Here is a 6,100-nt window from a genome sequence, read left to right as displayed (position 1 = left end):
AATACTACTCCTGCTGTTAGTCACACGGTATGCAATATTTAATCAGGAAAAAATAGAATATCCTTATTTTCTACTCCTCTTTTTCTTCTATCATTCAAAAATATACAAACCACTTTATATAGGTTGTTTGGTGGCCAGTAGAAAAAGAAAGGAAATTATTTTCATTGTGGACTGAGTCCACTTACTTCTGTGCCCTAAAATCTGCTGCTCTAGATTCTTGAAATATTTTGCTAGTATCTCCCTAGCTGAAAATAAAGAGATTTTTCTCTTTCAGCATGCAAATACTGCTCAGAAAGGTTCTGGAAGCATTCATCCACCATGTAATCTCTCTGACAGAGCACATACTACTAGAGGAATTTCCTAGATACGCATGCAACAGTCATTTGCCTCATCTCATAAAAGGGGGGAGGGTGGGACAGTGGGAAGGGGTCAAGATCCATCAAAATTGCATCATGAAGCTTCACTTTCAGTTGTTAATAATTCTTCATTTCTTCCTTTCATTTGCGTGTATTTCATGGCATGCTGCAATGACTAATGACGGTCTAGATACTCTGTTTTTAAGTCAAAATAATAAAAAACATTTTTTTGAGACTAAAATGCTTTCATTTAAGCTGGAAGCAAACCAGCAGAGTGAAAGCTTATGTAGTGCAGTTTGTGTATGATACTAGAGCAGCTCAGAGTTCATCCTAAGTTTCTGCATGCTAAGCATTTACTCAAATCAATGGCAGCTGCACATGAAGAGGTATAGCAGAATCCCTTCACAGCTTAATGATTACTAACTAGTACATATGAGAAACACGAGGTAATCTGATTCTACTTTATTTTAACTGAGAAAATTTGGATTCAGAGTTTGGGATAAAATTGTATGTAGTCTTCCATATGAATTTATAAGATGTCAATTTACTTCTGAATACGTCCAATATAAACTGATTAGGTACTCATCTCGAGCAGTTTGCTCATGTGGCTTTTCTTCTGCACACCCCTTCAATTTATAAGTCTATTATCTAAATCAGCTCTTTGTAGATGTGGGATGTTTTCAACAAATTCCTTTGAAAACTTATTGTAGCAAATGTGATATTATTTCCAGCTGTTTCTACCCAGAGCTTATATTAAATACTGGAAGGTAACACAACCAGATCACTTTCTCTATCAGACTTTGACACTAGGTCATGGGAATTAATAACGTTCAAAACGTATCTCAGATGAAGCTGGAAAAGCCAGTCAGAGATCTCAACCAGCAGCAGATGTTAAAGGCAAACTCTGATCCAATTATTGCCTTGCACTGTAAGAGAGGAAAAATATTCTGGAGGCCAGTCATGAAGGCTGGTCTTTCTGGGTGGCCTGCTTGTCTTCTCTTCAATTGATCTGTTCTGAATACTACTCAAGACACTGTCAGGTCGTTCAGCTAGCAATACGATATTTCATTCCTTCCCAAAGCACATTAAGATGTTGGTGAGATAAGACGTGGGTAAGATATCAAAAAAGACAATATCTGAGCTAATACAATCAGATTTGTTTTAAGTTCTTACTGTTACTGCTGTATTTTGTTAGCAACAATATAACTCTCTGGCAAGTTTCCATACTATTTCCTATTTGTGTGTGGGAGATAACACTGAAGGTGATATGAAAGTAATAATATTGAAAGCACACAAACTCCCAATCTCTTACTCATCAGAAGCAGCTGAGTCAAAGTCCTGGATGATATCTACAAACCTTATATGCACTTCTCTATATTGCTGATATTGCTGGTATGATGAAAGGATCGGCAGCCACTGATATGGGGCTACTTAGACATTCATTAATGAGGTAAAGGGTACATGTTGCTCATCTGATATAATTTGCTCCTATGCAGCACATAATTTGCAGCGATCTCTGGAAACTTTAGACATAGAGACCCCTGCTCCTGATACCGCTTTCCACTTGGGAGCAGTGCCGTAGCTGTGCCACTATGATGTGGTATATTTAAAATAACCTCATGTGCAAGATTACTGGGAGGCATAATTTTTTTTCAAGGACCAAGGTATGATCACATACCTCCATTATGACTTGAACAGTAAAATTTGCTGCTAAGAAACAAATTAATCAAGGGAAAACGTAATGATTCCTTCTACTGTTAGCAACAGTGTTGGTACTGAAGAAGCTGAAGTCTGGGCAGCAGTGCTAGCAGCAAGAAGATATTCAATTTTGGTAATTGGCTACCATAATATTCTGATGTTATTTGATTACTAGCCGATATTCCTCAACCTACCGATATTCCTCAACACATTGATCACATCTGTACACCTTGGGCAACAGACTAGTTTGTCACTCCATTAAGTGGTCTTTGTTCTCATGATGATGCATTTCTGTATTGATTATTCTCTGGTTTTTGTAGACATAATTAGGAATGTCCAATGTTTTGTTGAAAGAACATCTGTATAAAGGCAACAATCCCAATAAGGGAATAGTTCGGCTAGGAACAGGCGAAGGTGAATCCTGAAAAATGGTTGTGGACCAGAGCTGCTCTTCTGATCGACTTCATTTTCTTTCTTTTGCCTTTTTTCCTCCCAGTAGGGCTATTGAGAAGAGTAGACTTTAGGTGGCTGTGTATTGACAGTGCTTCAGGGTGAATCACTACCGAGAAAAGCAGTTTGCTTTACCTGCAAGCTATTTGTTTTGTTTAAGAACTGAGTTAAGTGAGGTGTGATTGCTTTATTTAAGGACTGAGATAAGTGAGGTTCATTTTAACAATTGTGGTATCTTGGTATCTTGGTCTGCAGACAAGCTCATTTTTCACAGACTTATAAAAAAGCTACGCAGAACAGCTGATCTTCATCTGGCTAAAGTGTTGTAAAATCATCTCTCAGAAAAATATAGTCTATCATTAATATATAAAATTGCTATTAAAATTTTTGATTGTAGTATAAGAACTTGAAAATATTGAGTCCAGAAAATAGAAATTCTTATCCAGTAGTTTGGGAATATTAAATGAGTAGAATCAGTAAAAGGAGCCTCTGTTCCTTCTGCCAGAGGACATTTTGGGAGAAGAGCTTTCTGTTTCCAAGATGTCTTAAAATACAAAAGTCTTCAGCTGTCTGTTGCAAGATTTTATATGTTACGAGAAGTTCTCTGACTATTTCTTAATTTTAAAGCCAAAGAGACTAGGAGAATATCAGATTAAACTAAAATAAAATAGAAATGGCTCTTCATACAATAGGTATGAAGGGCATTGTAGATACTGAATTTTAAGAAGTTTTAAAGAATACTGAACTAGTTAGAGAAAAACTCATACCGAGCTATTAAACAGAGTGACTACCTCTGGTTCCTGAGCCACAAAATGCTTGTGGCCAAGAGAGATTTCCTCAGAAATATCACTATGTGGTTGCCACATTCTTAGTCTTCCTTAGGCGTTGATGGTCAGAACTGGAAAATGGATACTGCACTTTATGTACCTTTGGTTTGACTGAGTACAGCTGTTGTTGTATTCTTCTGTTATAACAAGAATCAATCCAGATACATCTTATGTTTTTTCTACTGAGAGAAGTCAGATTTTCAAGTATAATAAAGCAGATGCAGCTTTTGCCTCTCTGGTGGCTGTTAGTCATACAAACTCTCAAAATGTTAATTTTGATTTTTTAACTTTTCTTATCCAGTGATGAGCAGAAAACGTAATCTATATATTCTATATTTAAATAGGAAGGAACAAATAGCAAATCTTGATTTTTAAATTATCTAATTCTGCTCTTACTCAGAGCCTGGGTACCTTAGCTCCACAGGCTTCCTTGGAAAGCCATCTTTTTCTCTTTTTTTCCTCAAGATTTTTGAGAAGATTCAGAGCAATTAAGCATGACATCTCATGGCTGTCAAGGTTCTTCTTTTGCATTGGTGCTAGAGTGATATGTTGGTCACCTTTTGAAATATCTTTCTCTCATTGACCTCTTCTTGAACACACAATTTTTAATGTGAAGCCTCTGTCTGACATCTTGTTTTGTGGTTTACTTATCCTGCACATAGTCCCTTCAGTGCTTAATGTCTTTCCCTTTAATTTTCCTTGAGTCACCAAACCTTACTTCTTTTAACAAACCAATTTTTCTCCAAGAATGATAGGACCAATAATGCACCTAATTTCAATCTGGAGGAGCAGGTTGTATGATTTTTGCACCAGGTCTAATTTTGAGCACCTGGTACAGTGAGGAAAGAGGATAAGCTGTTCGTCTCTCTGCAAAGACAAAATGTTGTGGATCTTAATGTGGTTAAAACAGATTCTCCTCCATGAAAACCTTACATCACACCTCTGGACACAGATGGCAATATCACTACTTCTATAAAGATCTCCTGTTTCTTTTTAAATTGGGACCATATTTTGAAAAGCATTTTCATAATTCTTGTATATCTGGAAAACTTCAAAAGTTAGAAGTAGCAGCACTTTATACAACAATGCTGTTCTCTCCTCACATAATCACAGGCAGTGTTTCTCATCTTAATGACAAAGTTTGGTTTGGTTTTTCCCATGTTGCCACGGCTCTAAAGAACTCACACAAATTTGAGGCACTGCATTAGATTTCTTTCAGTGGTTAACAGAATAATTATTTTTAATTATATATTTTAATATTTTAATTATATTTACTTCATGTATTTCACTAACCTACTAATGCTACTGTTTTCAAATTCTTTCTATTTGGAAACAAGGGAGTGAAAAAAGGTGCATCTCCAAGACTAGTGTGATGATAGTAGACTGTGGCCAGCCACGATGCTGAAGAACAGATTACAACTTAGTTTACAAGGCCGTCGTGCAAAATTAGCTACATATACTTTATGTGACAAGAAGAGTTTAAAATCTCCAAAGCTACTTCTAAAGATTGCTTTCAGAAGTGGTCTTGTAAGTAGTGACTGGTCTCTTTTCTTATTGTTGAGTCTATCAGATAATGGGCTACGTATATTGGGCATCTGTTTGAGGCAGGTAGTTGCAGCACGCTTTAAAGTTGATTTGCTGTAATTTTTTGCTTTCTTTTCAGAATGGTTTTTGTCATCCTAAAGAGAATTTAGGAATGTATTTCACTAAGCAAACTGATTTTTCCTTCTTCCATTGCATGCCTTTCTCCTCGTTAGGAATTGAGTCCTGTAGAAGAGAAGACACTAATTCCTTAGCAATGAGGGAGAAATTAGGTAAAACGAAAGCCTGTGAGACTCTTCTATGTAGGATGAAATGTTGTAAAAATCCAGCTGTATTCAGAAAAGTGACTGTAGAGATGACATCTTGGGAGTGAGTGGGAAAGGTTACGTTTATTATCTGTTAATGACTTCCAGATCAAGTTTGCTCAGTTTGCAAGTAAAAATCCAACCCTTTTTAACTGCCTTCTCTGCAGACTCAATTTGGGGTTTAAAAATCACGCTGTGCTAATTTTAATCCAAGTATTACTGTCAGCAATAAAATGGTTCTTTGGAGTATATTCTGCCTTTAGTTAAACTGTCCATCAGTGGACTGTAAATGGATGTTAATTCTGTTGATGAGAAGCTTGTCAAAATCAGGATTTGTCTAGTCCTGGTTATTCTTGATTGAGTCTTCCTTAATTAAGTCTTATTAACTCTCTTTAAACACTTAGGTTGTTTAAATGGTTTCTGGACTTACCAACTGTGGAGGAATATAAAAGGAAGAGGAATAAGCCTCAGAGCTATTATTTTTGCATTGCTCATAAGGATTGTGGGTGAGGTCATAGGAGTTATACAAGAAGTCCCGTTAACATACCAACCATTTTGTGAAGTTTAAACTTCTCAACCATTTGAGTATTTAGCTTTCACATGTAACGCAAATGAGAAAAGTTTGTGGGAAGAAGCAGTATTTTAATTAAACCAAATGATGTCATTTGGGAAATGTCAGATTTCAGACATGCAGGTCCTTATTCAGATCCAATTGCAATCATAACCTTATCAGAGACAGAGCCAACAATTCAGAAGATGTTGAGGTGCATTTAAGTGTGGCCTCTGACAGTGCTTTTATGCAGTGCTCTGGAGTCTGGTGCTTACAGTAAAGGGAGAAAGGAAGAAGGGTATTTCCCTCTCAGAGGGTACCCTGTGTGAGTGGCATCTAAATTTGTTGCTTCGATTGATCAGCCTTTCAGGC

Source organism: Cuculus canorus, chromosome 12 (genome assembly GCF_017976375.1).
Source record: "Cuculus canorus isolate bCucCan1 chromosome 12, bCucCan1.pri, whole genome shotgun sequence".
NCBI classification, from domain to species: domain Eukaryota; kingdom Metazoa; phylum Chordata; class Aves; order Cuculiformes; family Cuculidae; genus Cuculus; species Cuculus canorus.
Note: the sequence above shows the minus strand (reverse complement) of the source record.